Source organism: Chroicocephalus ridibundus, chromosome 12, assembly GCF_963924245.1.
Source record: "Chroicocephalus ridibundus chromosome 12, bChrRid1.1, whole genome shotgun sequence".
In the NCBI taxonomy this organism is placed as follows: domain Eukaryota; kingdom Metazoa; phylum Chordata; class Aves; order Charadriiformes; family Laridae; genus Chroicocephalus; species Chroicocephalus ridibundus.
In genome coordinates this window covers 8,187,474-8,205,343 of record NC_086295.1, presented here as the reverse complement: position 1 = coordinate 8,205,343, position 17,870 = coordinate 8,187,474, and positions in this window count along the sequence as shown.

The window sequence follows — 17,870 nt, the reverse complement described above, 5'->3', positions numbered from 1 at the left end:
TGACCTTGCATTAGTGTGGGCTAATCTTACATGCCATAAAATTTCCTTTCACAGCTAAAGTTATTGTATGGCTCTAGGGGAAAGTTACAATCAGGTCACAGCCCCCTTAGGATTTTGATGAGCATAAAACCGGCAATAATGAGTTATTTTGGCTTTCTATATACCTTTCTGTTGTTTACATTTTATTACAGAGTTTAGGCAGGATCGTCATACAGGTGATCAGTATATTGACTAAAATACCAAAATTATAATAAATAGAAAAGCAAACTTAGAGCGGGTCTTAGAGCAGTAAACTTAGAGACAGGTCCATCTCTAGGAGAGTCAATAGTACAAACGTACAGAGAGGGAGCGCGCTGAAGCCCACGTGTTACTCGTTTGCCTGGGGATGCAGCGGCAGCGCGCGCCACGGCAGAGCCAGCTGTTGCAACATTTATGATTGGGCAGCAAAGAGAGCGACTCCACTTGTCTGCTATATAACGCTGCGAAACACCATGTAACAAAGAGGCTGATGAGATGATCCTCGCAATATAAACTTACGTCACGTATTCCAACACGCATACCTGTGAGACCTCATTTTCATTCCACTGTGCATTAATTACACAGCTATTATTTTTACTCAAGATTCCTGTATTAAGTGTTCAGAAGGAACGGTGCTAAATTAATCAGCAGCTACTACATGGTTCAATAGTTGAGGACCATTACCAGTACTTAAACATTTCTCTGAAGACAAACCCATTTGTTTCAGGGAGGATCTTCCGTGACTCCTTTATGCTGAGTGTCTGAATACCTCCCAAGTCAAGAAATGGAAATTTCAAGTCTCAAGCCACACCGAACTGACATCTAACGCGCTATACCGGACATGCATCTTTGCTAAAAATGCAGGTTTGTGTGCAAGCTGCACATACATTTGAGGCTAAACGGTTATTTTCATAACGTCAGAAACAGTCTGACATTTTGAGTTCCTAATAGCTACGGTGGCTGTTTAGAGAGCATCCAAACAGCCGGCAGTCAGGCTTATATCAAAAGGAGATATTTTGGATTCTGAAAACTCATAAAGGTCTAGACATACCCAGATGTTCCTTATAAAAGAACTTTAACACCAGAGAAAAGACACCCAAAGATAGGCTAAGTGCCCTGCTTGAAGGCTGCATAGTATATATGTCCCCAGAGAAGAGAGCTGGAGGGAGATTTATTGTTTGAGGCTTTTAGCCTCAAGCTTAATTTTTAAAGGTATGTATTTCCCTAGAAACAGAACAGTTCCATTTAAAAGTCACAGGTGCCCTGAAGCTCTGCTTAGAAGATTACCTCAAGTTTCATTTAATAACGGGCTTGAAACTTGAGTCAAATTATTTATTACAATGGGCAATATTTTTGTCTGTTTTTCCCTTATGGTCATCTTAGGCGCTAAAAGGGCTCAATAAAAATTAAAAATGATAGCAGCTTATACTGTCCTGCCAATGAAGGGTTTTTGTTTGAACCGTCTTTAAACCTGATATATAGTTCAAACCAAGCTTTCCGTGTAATCCTAAAAGAAAAGAAGTAGCCGTTCATCCCAGTTTATCCCAGGCTAATGTATCCCAGTCTCATGTTTTGTTTTTACAGTTTTGATGTCCAAATCCTGACAGCAGTAATCACTATGGGAACACAAATATGAGCTTGCACAAAAATGCAGTACTTAGGACTGGACAGACATTTACACAATAGTTAATAACAGATTTTTGTACAGATAATGATTGGAAAGTTGATCAAAAGAGGCGTCAAGAAGAGCTGAGAAGAGACAGATTTTTGACTTTCTGGACAATTTTGGAAGTTCTGAAAGATTCAGCCTCTCGCTCTGCATCTTGTTTAGCAAAAAAACCAAAATCTTTGTTCTAAACAAACAAAATCAGGTTAAAAGGAAGGGTCTTGTTGTGTGTGTGAAAGTTATAATTTTAAAACAAAAATTAAAATAAAGAAGAATTTTTAAACAGTAACAATTTCAAAACAAAATGAGAACCATGTTTAAAAAAAAACCCCACGCAACCAGGTGGGTTTTTTTAACAGCTTTTGTTCTCTGTCCCCCATAAATAGGATCAAGTGGCCACACACTTGTTGAACATTTGGGTTTTACCGAATCAGTATTTTACCACGGAAAACAGTGTAAAAATAGTTTCATCGCAATGGTGTCAAGTAATATTTCTTTACTAAATCATAAGTGATACATCTTTTCCTTAAAGACATGTTTTGCCTTTTTCTAGAAACACAAGCATACAGTAGCTATTAGGGTTTTTTATTATTTAAACAATTTAAGAAGACACTTTGTTAATTACAAGAAGAGAGCAAAAATTTATGCAATGAAAAATCCTATTTGATGTAAGGTCCATATTGTCCTTATAACTTCAGAAAACAGCCTCCATCCAACAAGCTGAAAATACCGTACACGCTACCGCATAGTACTTAAACCCACTAAGAAAATACTTGAGCACATGCTTAAATATTATCCAGGTTGTCTAATCTGTATTGTCTACTTTTGCTGTTATTACATTTTTGTGGTATTGGAAAAAGAACAAAGGAAGAAAAAGTTGGAGAAGATTTAAAGAACCACGAAGCCAAAATAACTTACAATAGTGGAATCTTTTTTTTGACCTCAAGGGGGAAAGCATTTTCCAAGACCTGATTTGATAAACAATCAGTTTTGTTTCTCTGCAGTCCAGTTAAAAAGGAATTTAAGACATCAAAATATACAGAGAGATATTTACTCTATTAAAATTACATAGGCATGAGTATCTCTTGATTTTTTGTTTTAAGAACTCAAACGCAGAGACTCAAAGATGAGACGAGCCCAAGCCAGTTATTACAAGACCCATCTACGGAAACTTACAGAAGCTCTTACATGCAAGAATGATCATCATATATGGGTTCCTAACATGGGATTTTGAAACGGGACTCGATATGGTCAGCAGTTTTACAGGCACCATTAAGTCTAAGTAGAAGTTGACAGAATTTAGGGGACGAGTCTCTGAGCTATGACTATCTTGTATGTCTTTCGCAGTGCAAATGCACCTTAAAGTGAGCATAAATTACATTCAGTAACAGCTAAAAAGTTTCCAAAAAGCATCAATGAGAGGCAGTGAAACTTGAGCTTCAAAGTCACTCTGGTGCTTTTTGAAACCATTACAGAAATCTCTCAAAGCCCTCTAAAAGGCAGGAGAGACCAAGACAGCAGCCTGAGGAACACATCGAGTGACTCTAGGTATGAACAAGGTGCAGCATAGTTACATATGTGTGTCCAGTAAGTATCTGGTAAAACATCTGTGTGTTGATGGGTAAATTATATTTACTCTTATGGCTATGTTCGGATGGATCTGTTGCTGTTCCCTAAGGATGCTCTGTTCCTCAGGATAGTAACTCTCTATGGATCACACTGCAACAGGACACCTGGGCATGGACACCTGGATATTCCACATGTGTAAGAGTAAGCAAAAACATTCAGTAAGCTTCTGACTGTCTTATCTTAGAGACTTTTGAGCCTTTTTGTCTATTTCTTTGGGTTGTTTGGTTTTTTTTCCTTTTTTTGCCCCAACTCCAGCTAGAGTCAAGGATTAGCCCTATGGGGCACCATAAAGGGACTCCCCCTGCTGTAGAAAGCCTGCTGCATGAGTGCTAAGAAAGCTGAGCCGATGCCCCGAGTCTCACCTACTAACCCGCAGATTCAAATCCCCCTCTACATTACAGACACTACTACACAAGATGATCTTAGGCCACGCTAGGTAACTGAAAATGTGTGGATTAATTTTTTCAGGTACTGTGAGAAATAGAGCTTTTTACCTCTTCTGTCCTGAGCAAAACCCCTTATATCTGTGCCCCTGTACTACGGAGTGGGGGTCTGCACCTTGCATGACATCGGGACATTCATGAAACTACTGCAGGCTGTGATTTCAAGAGGAAGGAGAGCTCTCTCTCATTCCTAAGGACATTTGAAATGAAGAACTTCTCGACACTGTCTCCCATCAGCCAGCTTCTGCTCAGGTTTTTGCTGGTTTCCTGCTGAATAGGCTATTGTAGATTCTAGACTAATGCATATACAAGGGAACCCCAGAATAGGGATCTGGACATTCCTCCAAAATGTTGAAAATTTTGGTACCACACAAGTTTCTTTCCACCTGTGCAGTCTGTGTCATCAGATACTTATACGACTAAAAAACCCAGCCCTCAGTTTCTCGCTCCTCTCTGTTTCACAGCTCTAAAACGGAAACATCAGGGCTTTCCCACCCTTGGAAACCAAATGCAAAAGCACATACTAAACACAGGGAGGGGGCTGGGTGCTGCAGTGATGGAGTTGCAGAAGTTGCAGCTTTGGACACAGAACAGACCACAGAGCCTTTCATTGCCCACTTTGCCATACACCAAATGCTTGTTTTCTGATGCATCTGTCTTTAAATCAGCTCTGAGCTGCTCTTTTCTGTCCATTACCTCAGAATTTGCAGTAATTAAACTCATTTTGTCTACTTCATTTTAGAAAAACAGAAAAGACTAGACAGAAAATGATGTGTGCACTGCGGAGGAGAACTGGCACATTGAGCGGTGGCCTTAGGTTACTCCCTTCTGGGATTTATATCTCCAAAATCCCTTCTGATCTATTTTCCCCTCTTATTTCAGGTTTACAAATGAATTTCATTTGGAATCAAATTTAATTCAGTGCTACCTGAGCTCTGCCACCAATCACTTATCTGTGTTCACTGTGATATATATTTATTTAGATTTATAGAATGCATTAAAAAAACATCTATCCCAGGCCTCCAAGGAGTCTTTGCCATGTATCAGTCAGTATGCCAATACAACATAACACATGCGTAAGTTCTCTAAACTGGTAAAGAGCTATTAAAACAAGAGATGTCAGGCTTACAGACACACCAGCCTCTATTCTCTGCTCTCTTCTCCTAAACTGGTTTTCAAGTTGTGGTCCCTGAGCCCCACAGATTATAATCCACAATGGATTTGCAAAATGCAGTGAAGAAACATCAGTTTATAAAACCATCATTAGGAGGTTAAATTTTAGCGCCACAATAATTAGCAAACTGGAAGTTTTACATATCAAAACATCAGAGGTGAACTCCAAAGACAGGGTGTCCCATTGCAGAGAACTGCCAAGGGCAGCAGCATCTCCTGCGTCTGTTCACTTTGGTTATAATATTACTACACCAAAAGAAGTGGTAACTTAAATACGCATATATCAAATGGTGATAAGGTCAAAACTACTGCTTTATTAGCAAGCCAGACTCCAGACAGAGCTATCAACTGGCATCAATGTGATCCAACTTCTGAGAAATGCCACAAAAAAAGTCTGCTCTAAGAAACACAGAGGAAAGAAGAGTCTATGAAAGCACCTGTGGGTTCTGAAATTATAGTAACAGGTAGTAAATCTGCTACCACTGCATCTCCTTGTTAAGGTACAAATCCATCGGAATGGCCTGATGATTGATAACGTTCACTGTTGCTTTAAGCCAATAACAAGGATGAGCACTCTCCCTCCCTTTCACAACACCAAATTCACCACCCACCTTTGGTAAAATGCCTTTTTCATGTAAGTTCTGGGACAAAAAGAAAGGCAGGACAGAACAATCCAATTTGCACATGCAGATCCCACTACGGTACCCAGAGTTGATTTGTCTGCTGAACACTGTCAAACATTCATTTGCATAAGAAATTACCAAACCTGACAATTACTTGAACGCACAGTTAGAGTAACTACAAACAGAGACTGAATAACTGTGCTTATTTTTGTACATGTATTTACATCACGAAGTTTTCCCAAAATCTGGGACTGTTACTAGAATCGCAACTTCCTAGCCCACCTTTCTTTGTCTGCAAACTCAGTCTCTTCAGTTTCTGGAAATAGCTACTAATTCATTATTATCACTGACATTTCTGGCAATTTCATGTGTTTCCCTAGCAGTGCCTGTTTCCTCAGTTTCATTATTATCAAACAGCTCTGCTGCGATAGACTGCTGATCCTCATCTTCATATTGATTAATTTCATTTTCACATGCATCATCCTGATTTTCAACATCTTCAGTGCAGTCCTCTTACAATGAGTCATTTGCAAGACAGATTTTCATTATTGGAGTCATCTTCAGCGTAGGAATGTGCTGGACCAGTTTCAGGTACAAGGCCATATTCTGCTTAGCCAGATTAGTATAAATTAGAAATGCATGTACAAAACTTAACGGAATTATTCAAAATCTCCACTGGAGTAAGGAATAAACCGAATCTGGCCCACAGATTCACTCTGCCTTTTGGCTGTCTCAGGGAAGGAATATGTCAATCATACTTGGGCTTGATCATTATCAATGTAATTAAAATGCAATTTATTTTTTTGGATTAATTTGTAGATTAAACAGAGTCATTTTATTATGTTTATCTCGGACATCTAAAATATTTAAGCATTTAACATTACCAAGTTAGCTAAATAAATCTTTAATTTAGTATAATTAGATTTGTTTAAATTAAAAAATGTATTGATATTCCAAAATAGTTTCATATTCATTTGGAACACTAAATTAGAACTTAAAATAACTTGCAGTTGTGCCTGCTTTTTCAGGTCATGAAATAGTGTTATCTAACATGATGCATGCTCTTCTATACATACTAATCCAGACCCTTACAACTTATTACACCATATCGGTCCTTCAAGCTCATTGTGGCAAAGAAGGGAAAGGCATCTGTCGTGTTCAGCACCTACAGCTACAAAATGCTCTGGAAGGGTTCAAACGTAACTAAGCAAATTCACAGAAGGAAAATCCCTCACGCCAGGTGTGGCTGAGGCAGTCTGAGCTGCGGCCGTGGGGCGTTTAGGGCAGTAAGTGATGCTCCCCGGTGCTCAGCCACTGGCTCTGCAGACAGGGTGCTGCCCGGACCGCTGGCGTGAACCTCGACACGAGAACATAATGGCTTTAACAGAAAGATTATTGCTCTCTAATGCCCTTCTAAAACCTAGAAGCATGAGATGAGGTTGCCTTCCTTTTAATGTGTGCAATTATAAATGTTATTGTAGGACATAAAATTATCAGCTATTATATTAAAATCCATTTCTAGAGCCAAAATTCAGCTGGTAAGAAGACTTGGAAAGCAGCATAGCCAATGGAAACAAACTATATGATACAGACGAGCCAGAAGCAATGGTGTCTTACACTTCAAAAAAATGCACTCGTGGTAGTGGCTACAGAATCATCATTTCCCCCTCTTTCTGTTTTTGTGAACTTTTCTTCACTAGGCACAGACTCCAGCCTTCCCTGCAGCAAACCGTCAACTTTATCTGTGGAAAAAGGAAGAGAGAAGAAAGAGAGGGGCAGGTGGCGGGTAGAGGGAGAGTAATAGCAAGCAGGCATTGTGAAAAAGGACCATTCAGAGCCACCCTAATTTATTTAATCTTTCCCCATCCTCTAGATTCCTTCAGTCTTTCTCCCTGAGCTCTTCTTTGGACTCTTTAAGCTGCTTTCCACATTGCCCAAACTGCAGTACCCCAAAACAGATGTAGGGACTGGACAGAACGGAGGGAGGGTCACGGTTGTCTTCGTATATTCCAGCTGCTTACCACGGGATGGTATTGGTGACTCACGCTCACCTTATGTTCAATCATAGAATCTTCATGGTTGGAAAGGACCTTTGAGATCATCGCGTCCAACCATACACACAAAAAAACCCCTACAGTCTCTGCCACTAGAGCATGCCCTGAAGTGCCACATCTAAACGTTTCTTAAATACCTCCAGGGATGGTGACTCAACCCCCTCCCTGGGCAGGCTGTTCAGTGCCTGACCACTCTTTCAGTGAAGTAATTCTTCCTAATATCTAATCTAAACCTCCCCTGCCGCAACTTCAGACCATTTCCTCTGGTCCTGTCGTTGTTCACCTGGCAGAAGAGCCCAACACCCACCTCTCTACACCCTCCTTTCAGGTAGTTGTAGAGGGCAATGAGGTCTCCCCTCAGCCTCCTCTTCTCCAAGCTAAACATGCCCAGCTCCCTCAGCCTCTCCTCATATGACTTGGATTGCAATCGATTGACTTGCAGAACCTGCCACTAAGCAGTTGTTTCCCTATCTTCTTTTTGCTCAGTTGATTATTCTTGCTGAGGCACAGGACCTTGAATTTATCTTTCTTGAACTGCATCCTTCAGGTAATTTCCCCTGCCCATATCCCTTTGAATTCTAATCCTGTCTTCCAACATGATCACAACCCTTCTCAGTTTGTGTCATTTGGAACAATAATAAGCACTCTCCCTGGTCCATCACACAGATCTTTAATGAAATATCACTAGACCTACAGAAACCCGCTTAATATCTTCCTAGTTCTACAGGAAACCATTGATAAGTATTTCCGAAGTGAGTTTTTTTGACTAACTAGTATTTTCATCTGGGTCATGCGGTTTACTGGGATGTCCCATGAAGCCCTCCCAAAATCCTATGCTGAAGTATGAGCATATGAGTACAGACACCATCCACAGGGAATGGCTACAGTTTTATTTTGAAAGACAGTCACTCAAAGTTTTGAGATGTTGGCAGTGAGCATTAGTATTTTCACCTGCTATTTTTATGTCTTCCAGATGCAACAAAACAACACAAAAAGCAGGTTCTATCTATCAATTGTCAAGTTTTCTTCAAGCCTCACACAGATTAAAATCAACTGAAATGATATTCCAGGGTTCTTTTGAACTCAGCCTTAACATGGGCACACACGCGCCTGGGTACTTGCATATGTTTTCTGCTAAATTCTGCTACTACATTAAATTGTGCACACACATTAACAACTTTACATCTAGTTTTACAGTTTACGTGAAGGTGACTACAGATCCTGTTATTTGCAGTCATAGCTAAACATGAGTCCAATGAAGTAGGAGCAGGATTTTGTGCTGATAAAGCTGAAGACAGTTTTTCCAGAGACTTTATATATTTTGACATAGAGGAGAATATGAGCTAGATTTATCTATGGACCACACTGGACTCAAAAGATCTTTGTTTTGGCTACTCTTGTTTACTATAATTATTTTGTACTTCTCTGTCAGGGAAGGTTTAACAGGAGGTTAAGACGATATAAGATACTTTAAGATGATTATTTTGCTGTCCTGCCACTACGGCCAAACCTCTCTCCTCTATCCACAGATTAGTGCCTGCACAACAGCTGCATTCCCACGTGTGACTGCATCCACGTTTTTCACATGTCCTCTGGAATTCCTTTTGCTGCCTCTTATAATGGTCAGTCCCTAATTTTAGGAAACTTTTCTCATCTGATGAACCAGCTCTTAAAAACCTCACTTTAAAAAGCCATTCCATAAGCGCTTGCATTTTTCATGAACTTTGGGTGCATCTGGTTTCAAGGATGGTATATTCTTTATTTCAACATTAGGAAAAAAAGCCTAACATCAAAAATCCTGTGCTATTAACAGATCATTTCGTTCGATCAGTTTAAAGAGCAAGACTCTGAAGTAGCACGTTAACCTTGATCCTACAGCTTCTCTATGCAGCGATCAGCAGACCATCAGGTTCTTGTGGGACACTGTACCTGTCTTGGCTTTACTGAGCCAACTCATGGGGAGGACAGTTTTATGAAAAACTGAGATCCCTGGAGAAGGGTGTCAGACTTTGTGCAGACGAAAAGCTGGCAATCCTGTGCACATATCCTTCTGCACATCATAAAGAGGTGACAGTTACGATAGTGTTTATTAGAGTGGAAATTTTTCATGCTCCTGTGGCATCTGATAACTGTTATATGCACTAACGAACGACTCATGAATGGCTATCAGAAGTAAGCCGGAGCATAAAGTAAAACATTCAAAATTCAAAGGGAGCTTCAGGTTTGCAGGCAGCAAGGACTTCTCACATGTCTCACACACCCATCGAGCTCGGAGCATCCCAGCAAAGGACCAAATGCACTCTGCTATCGCAATAAAGCCAGGGAGATAGTACAAAACATTAATTACACAGAGACTCTGCCAGCTGCCTGTATTCTTCCCTTTCAGACACGGGTGTTCCATAGACTACAAGAGAATGGTCATAATGTACCATTTGAACCAAGTTTCTATTTAGCATTAATTCTGCAGGCATAAAATTTCACATTTGCAAATTAATGCTGGGATCTCATAAGATAAAGGTTTGAGTATCTGAAGGAAAAGGAGGTTGTTTTCAAATCTCCATTTTTTTCCCCAGCACAGTCCTGTTCAGCCACACGAGTCTCACATGGACACCAGCAAACCTGGCAGGTGACTCTGAATATGCACACACCCGCCAGGCTTCCCAGTATCATTTAAAAGACAGGCTGCTCAAAGGGGACACAGGTTGTCATTAGGGTACCACCCTTTATTACTGTAACGAGATGCCATTTGCGTGTTTTCTTCCTAAAAAAGGGTTCACATTGCCTTTGTAATTCTGCATGTGTTGTGTTTAACAGCCTGGAAAAACAATCAAGGAAATTTTCAGAATTTGCCCTGAACCTCGGTGTTGCAGTCACTGCTGAGGAGCAGGATGGGTCAGTGGCCAAGCGGCCCCAAGTTCTGCATCGAGACCTTCCCCTGTTTAGCCAGCTGTTCACCTGTAAAGCTTTACTGAACTGCCCCCACTACAGCACTTTTCAGCCTAAGACAGAAGGGACTCAGAACACGGACAGTTATCAAGGACGCAGGAATCCACACATTTCATACAGTCCATAAAAGGACTGTCATAAATACGTGCAGTTCCTTTTGCTGCAAGAAATACAGGAGAGCATTGTCGCCTCTTCAGAGTGGGCCACGCTCCCCTTTCCTCCCTGTATCAAATATATCCACCCTCCATATGGCTGAAATATCAGAGGAGCTTCTCTTCCCCCTTGTTTTTCTCTAGGTAATATAAAATTCAGCATCCAAGGTGCTCTTTTAAAAGTAGGTTACCTCCCGATGAAAATAAGAGTTCGTATTTGTGCTGACAATAGTGGATGATGTTAGCACTGTACTGTCTGCATTAAAAAAAAACACAAAACACTAAGAACAAAAGATACGTTTACTTCCTTGCTGAAATTCCCTCAGTTTGAGTCAAGGACATCTCTCACCACTTCAGCTAGCACGCAAAAGCTAAACTCCAACTGAATCGTGAATTGCCGAGCAACACTCTCACTAGTTTCACAAGAAGGTATGGAGACTTTCATGACCGGAAAGATTTTTAGAGGATGCTTATTTCTTTCCCTGAAAAAAAAGAAAGCTTGGATTTTTACAGGAAAGATCCATCCTCTGTGTGCCCCCCCATGCCTCAGAGCTGTAATTCCTTCAGTACTCCCTGTAAGATCTCTAATCTTTGCAGTCAAGCACAAAAGCTGCTAATATAAATATTTGCAATACTATCATATACTGGAGAGTCCTGAGTGATGAACTGTTCTGTAATTCGCAGCCCACTAGCTGTGGGTGCTGTTTCCATTATGCAGAAGGAATGTGGTAGTCTGACAGAAAGTATTAAACAACGGGAAGGTTTTACACAATGCTAAGTATGGGGTTTTGCCACTTCAGAGCGAAATACTACAATGTATTTGTACTACTTCTAACAAGACAAGGATAAGTAAATCAGGGTCACCAAGTGGACTGTTCCAGTGAGTTATGAAAGTGAGAGTAACAAACTTGAATTTACAATGCATGCCCTTTAGCTAAATCTGAGATTTGTTGCAGTTATTTTGGCCTTATTAAAGTATAATATTAACGTCCGTAAGAGAAAATTTGTTATTCCAAAGACACTTCTATACCAAACAATGCTATATTTAGAGACAATAACTATCCTGCATTGCATAATCTGGCATTTGTACCACAAGGGAGTCATATGGCATTATTCACTAATGACAGAAAGGCTTCTGGCTCCTTTTCCTGCTGTAATAAATATCTCTCTAGAGCAAGCAAACTAGAGGGGGTGTACTGTGGTACTGTGGAACTGAAAGTTTTTGGGGTTGGTTTGTTTGATTTTTAAATTGCAAATTAATCTGAACTGTTTTCAGTCCTTATCATGACACTTATTACTACTAGTATAGTAGGAGTTAAATGATATCAAACTTTTAAAACCAATAGTAAATCAAATAGAACTACTGGATTACTACTGAAATCTCAGCTCAAGCTTAATCATGAAGAGGGACCAGTTACTGTTTGATGCCCTGCACAAGTTTGGCAAACCCAGGCCAAGGGGATGGGGCACCCACAAGATAGGAATCATTACCACAAACTGCAAGTACCACATGGATTTAGGCTACTGCTTCTTCAGCAAGGATGAGATTTCACAACTGTTCCATGACTCGACTGGTCTTGGGCTACAACACACTATGAATCAACTATTCTTGGCAAACCCAACTTAAATTTCTTCTTTTCAGGAGATTTTGGCAAGTGGAGTGCAATTCTAGGGGCCATTCTTCGAAGAATAACATTGGTTAAACAGCAGAAACTAAGCATTTAGGAGAAAAAAAGATTCTAAACCAATAAGCCCTGCATACACCTATGGTACCTAAATACCCTGGTGAGGAGAAAAAAAAAAAAGTAAAATCTGCCTACTTTCTTCAAACTTCCCAGGAGAAGTGTCGTCTTCTGGTTTCTGTCCCCTTTGAGAGAGACTCATCCTTCTTCAAACTTGCCAGAGTAGATCTGATTGCCTGTGTTCCTTTTCCTGTCCTAGTTAAAAGTAGTTTTGTCAGTTTGATGATTTTTCCTCATTCTCAGCTAGGCTAATGCTTTGGCATTGGTCCTTAACAACTAAATGGTTTGCAATAAGATGGCCTGTCACAGACCTCTCCTGCGTGAGCTTTTTCTTTATCCCCAGACAGTCAATCCTCTGTTGTGTTAAATCAATTTGTTTGTAAAAAACAAACGATGAAAAAATCCAAACTCCCATAAAAATAACCAAACCATCATGTTGTTATTGCAGAACAGTTTCAAATCTGTCAATGTCACTAGGGATCTGATCTTCCCAGTGGGTTGGTTCACAAAGTAGAAGTGATGGGTATCTCCAAGAGATCTCCGGCCCAGCCAAGTGCTGTTTGCTGCAGGTGCGTGGCCAAGGGGGGTGGGGAAGCAGGACAGCACGAGAGCAAGAATCACGCGAAGTCTCCAAACTGCAAAAAACATTCCTCTGCAAAAATCTTATTGGAACAACAGGCTGCAGGTTTATGAAGTTAACAGAGTTTGCTGCTTTGAATCACAACTTTTTGCTCTGACTTGGTAGTGCTCCTAATTCCTCCCTTTTTGTCATTTTACCCCCACCTCCACCTCTTTGCTCCCCAGAGCCCTTGGCAAGCTTTCTTTTCAACCTGTGAGATGTTTTTGAGGCATACTGATGGGCGATGATGGGGTACCCACATTATCAGCATCAATGACTCACGAATGCCTCCCACTCAGAGCACTATAAGGCATCCCGTATTTATGTGCTTTGTTAGCTTTTGTCATTCTGCCTTAAGGATGCCTAAATGGGTCTGACAGACATTGAATTTATGTTGTTATTTGTAACGAATAAGAGAACAGGACCACACCTGATAGCAGCTGGCCATTGCCTTCAGAAGTTTTGCACAAATGGAAAGATCTGATCCCAAAAGTGCAGCTTAGCAAAGTCTGTATTTAAGAACTCAGGGGGCTGGGAAGATAACTCGTGTAGCTGCTTCTCATTAAGATACAAGTGTGCAATAAAACGGAATGCAGAAAATTAAATCTCCATGGTTTGTGGCATTTTGCCATTTACCTTCAAGTTTTCAAAAAAAAAAAAAAAAAGGCATAAGAAAACGATAAAGAGAAGAAACAACCAAAAGACTGAGGGAAATAGTGTGGCAGTGAGTAACAAAAGCCAAACATTTCAGAGCGCTGAGCAGTGCCCACAGCCCTTCTCCCACAACCTCCTGAAAAGGCAGAGGAGACACCCCCACACCGCAGATCACAGATTGGCAATTCATTCATCCCTTTGAATTTCATGGAGTTCAGTTTAGAAAACGACATCCAGACTTTCCCTTCCCCTTAAAAAGGCCTGTTAGCCACTTCCTTTTAAAGAAAATATTTCTAGAACACTGTAAAAAGTATATTGCTTCCTTTTTATAGAGCAGAGCTGCTCTGCAACAGGTAAATACATATGTTCTTTTATATTTTTCATGCTCTGGATAACACATCAAGGCATTTTATAGACATCAGGTCAGCACTGACACGTAACCATCGAAACCGTCAGCTGCACAGAAAGTAACAACCCATCTCAACTCTATCCAAACGTAGGAAGTGAAGACAGACTCTGCATCACATCAAAAGTTCGCCAGCCCTTTTAATAGGTGGAACACAATTATTTATACTGAATTCTGCCAATCCGATTATGATGAAACAGCTATAAATGACGTAAGTACAAGGAGTGGATAATCATCTGAAATGAGATCTATTATAATGTCATATTGTCCATTCTGTGTGGATCCTGGGGAAAAGAAAAGTAAGGAAGTCCACAAATATCCTAGTGTCTCTGTCTTAGATCTCTTTCCATTCCAGCTGTGAGAAGTCAGGGTGACTTCAGTAAACGCTGGACCAGAAAATGAAACCTGCCACAACCATTGTGCAAAATAGCTTCAGGCAGAGTTTACTTCTCCCATCATTAACAATGCATGCTCTGATGAGACACTGCCATTGCAATCTGCTCTAAAAGCCCAAAATAAGATTCCAAAAATTTTATGCATATTGGCAGACACGTATTTTATACAAACATGATTTTCCAATCAGGTCATAATGCCATCTTAGACTCAGAGTAAATTTTTGCAGCTAAGTTATAAACCCCTGAAAGCAGCATTTTATAATGGAAATGCTGATACAAGCTTAACCAGAGCAGCAAGAAGAGTGCCATACACTATAAAAATAAAAGTGAATCATAAAGCAGTTAAGGTTTGATTACTATAAAATACCTGGGCTTGAAATTTTGATTCAGACTTTTTTTTTTTTTAATTACCTCTCATGACCTAGAGATACTTTTTGGACAGATAACGTCTAGGGAATTAGATCAAAGATCCTTTTTGTAACTTCAGAATACAGCACTAATGTGTTCGATGGTCTCCTTCGAGCATAAAACATGAGACTTTGAAAGTTATTTGGTCTACTTGTAAATAACAGTGTGAAGCAGAGCTTGCAATTAAAGAGAAACTTGTTCTCTAAACTCCAGCCAACCAAAATTGAGATTTGTAGGGGTAAACCAAAAAAAAAAAAAAAAAAAAAAAACAAAAAAGAAAAAAGGAAAAACCTCCCAAGATTTCAAAGATGCCTGGTAGGAACGTTTCTTAATTGAGCCATGCTTTAGAGCTGCATGGAATTGTTCTTATTAAAAATTAAATAAGAACAGAGGAGAAGAACATGGGAGCTTTTGAGAGATTAGAGCTTTGTAAGATTTACTTAAAAGGTTTCTATTAGACTTCAGGGGTTCTCTCACACAAGAAAAACTCACCTACACACAATAGTCTGAAAAGTAAGGGTTCCAGCTATCAAAAACCGCGATCAGCTGATCAGAAATAAAATAAGTCCTTCTTTCCAATATGGTAGTATTGCTTATGTTGAATCCATGCAGTTTTTTTGTTTGCTAAAGAATCATCACATTGGTGTTTTTTTTTTTTTTCTTTTCCTTAACTCAGCACATTCATTTTCAACCTACATTTCTTCCCAGTGTTTCCCATTTAACTAATTTAGAACCAGCTCTGCTTGTCTGGGCACCTCACAGTTGTCTTGTTTCCCACCTCATACACAGTTTGCAGTGGGCTGGATGTATTTCAAGAAGTGCACACAACAAAAGTTTCTTTACACTGACTATGTACTGTGAATGACAACATCCACAGGGACCAGAGATACTGTGTCTCTGCTTAAATAATCTTCTATAGGGTGAACGGGATATAAAACGCGGCTTAAAGGTCTTGCTGCAAATGCACGCCCTTCTGGAATTTTATCACCTTTCTTCACTAAAACTGCAGGTTTGCTTTGAATTCCTGAAATATGCCACCTGCTATCTTATTTTGGAATCCACCTGCAAAAACGGAGCCTTAGGATTCATCAGATGGGGACAAAAAACGTTCTCAGTTCTTTGGCTCCCATCTGTGCTAACCCTGTCTTAGCAAGTGCACCTTCTGCACCATGCCAAGCTTTCAAGTATTGGCAGACTTTGGGGATTTCACAAATGAAACACTTAATACTTCTGGGCAACCTGAGGAGCTTTGCTGATCTTTGTTCATATTACATTTCTAGTTCGTTCAAGTTGGCTCATGGACCAGTTTCCCATTAGGTTTTTATCAAAACCTCAAATGACACCTTCCCAACCCATTCCCCTCTTTGCAAAGCTATTACGTGTTTTAAAAGGAGATAATCCTGACTCCCATATAACTACCAATGGGCACAGGAAGTTTCAAAAAAAATGCTACTGAATCTGGCTTGGGCTGATATTGCAGGTATGCGGAAATAAAAAAAGGCTGCTAATAGACACAATATATACTAATGTAATAGTAATGCTAGCTTTATTGCTTCGGTTTAAAGAGGTGCAACTCTTAATGATCAATCAGAAATCTGTGCAAGATTGCTCAGGAAAAAAAAAAAAAAAGATATGGAAGAAAAGCAAGTATGATGGATCTTAATTCAAAAAGCTTGACCACACCAGGTGTCTGGGTATCCCGATCCGCCCAGCCCTTCGCTGCAGCAAACCCAGCAGCCTGCCCGGCCGCAGAGCCTCCCTGGCTCCGGGGAGCTTCAGAGGCTGCAGCACCTTTCCTTATCCCACATTCTGGTATTAAAACACATTATTAGTGAACTATTAGCAAACAGCATAAGCTCAGTTTCTTTCAGTCTGAAATCTCCACCACGCGGACGGACTGAGAGGGTGTTAAGAGGAACAACTGGTCAATCCAGGTTCCTCCCAGAACTGCAGTAAGTGCTGTTTGGGCAGGACCGGGGACATGGAGACTGCAAGCCCTAGTATTTTCAGCTCAGTAAGGATTTATTACTTGGTCTTTATAACCCCCATCCCTAAAATACAGAAATTATTAAAAGTAAGTGGGAATAAAAGGATGCTGCTTCTGTGCCCAGTTCTTCTGGGAACAGCGTTACTTCTGCAGTCAGTCCTTCTGCAAACAGCATTTCAGAGCTGTTGGTGTTTCTGTGCTTTCTGGAGACTAGAGCCAAGCAAGAAACCAGAATGAATAATTTAATCTGGAAGTTTAAGCTTTTTTAATTAATGCTACATGTATCAGCAAATTATGGTTTGGTATCATTGTCTTTTAAATCATTACAATAAATGCTCTGAACTTCAAATTAGAAAAAAAGAAGTAAAACAAGACATAAAATAATTTAAACATAGGACATAGTTAACAATAGGAGGAAGCTAAGTTAGACGAAGGCTTACAATCTAATTCAGTGAAGAGGACACCAAGATGGGTTACACAAAGCCAGACAAAGACCAGACACTGGCAGCTCAGCCGTGCAGCACAGGGCAGCGCAGCTGTAAGGAGCTCAGCATCAGCCCGACGCCGACAGAGCAGAGAGAGTTTGCACAACAGCAATCAACATGTTTCACAGGCGAGATGGACAAAATGAATGTACGTAGAAAGATTTTTGAGCACGTGCAGCTGAGGGACAGATAAGAGAGGAAGGGTAAGATACCTCTTACAATTATTTCCTATAGAAAGATGTAAAGAAAAAAGAGGAAAAAATTGTGAGCAGCTTAAAAGGTGTAACTGGGAATAATGGAAACTTCAGGATTAATATTAGGAATTAGAATTAGGGTTGCTGTGAACTCTACCATCCCAAAAAGTAGCATCACAAATTCAGATGATCTTTACCATTTCCTTGCTAAAGAAATAGTGTGTCTAACCTGGAGAAATTTAGCCCTTGTCATAAAGAAGGAAAAAGGGAATAAAG